Consider the following 507-nt stretch of genomic DNA (forward strand, 5'->3'; position numbering starts at 1 on the left):
GCTCCCGGCTCCACCCTCTGCCCTGGCTCCTCCCCCCGGCTTTTCCCAGGCTCCTCCCCCTCCCTGTCTCCTCCGCGCGCCTTTCTTCTCCCCGCTCCCCTTCCTGCCCTTTCCTCCGCCCTCTCCTCCAGCTTCTCCGGGGGTTCTCCTCCTGGCTCCTCCCCTCAGGCTCTTCCTCCTCCCTCCTCTCCTCCTCCTCCACCCATCCGGCCGCTCTTCTCAGGCCCCTCCCCTGGCGGGCCCGCCTTCCCATCTGGGGCGAAAGCGGGCAGAACCCGGGCTTGACTTAGTCAGGGTCTGACTGACCTGCCGTGTGGCCTGTGGAGCAGAAGCTCACTCGTGGGTCTTCCCTGCCATGCTGGCTCCTTTCACCAGCCCTGAGGAAAGCCAGGCCGACTCCGTACCTCCAGCCTGAAACCCCCTCCTCCCCTGGGCCTGAGCAGCCGCAGGGGCCTAGACCAGGAGAGCAGGGAACTGCGACCCAAGACGCTGCTTATTGGGGTCTAG

This window comes from Crocuta crocuta, unplaced genomic scaffold (assembly GCF_008692635.1).
Source record: "Crocuta crocuta isolate KB4526 unplaced genomic scaffold, BGI_CrCroc_1.0 scaffold138, whole genome shotgun sequence".
Taxonomy (NCBI): domain Eukaryota; kingdom Metazoa; phylum Chordata; class Mammalia; order Carnivora; family Hyaenidae; genus Crocuta; species Crocuta crocuta.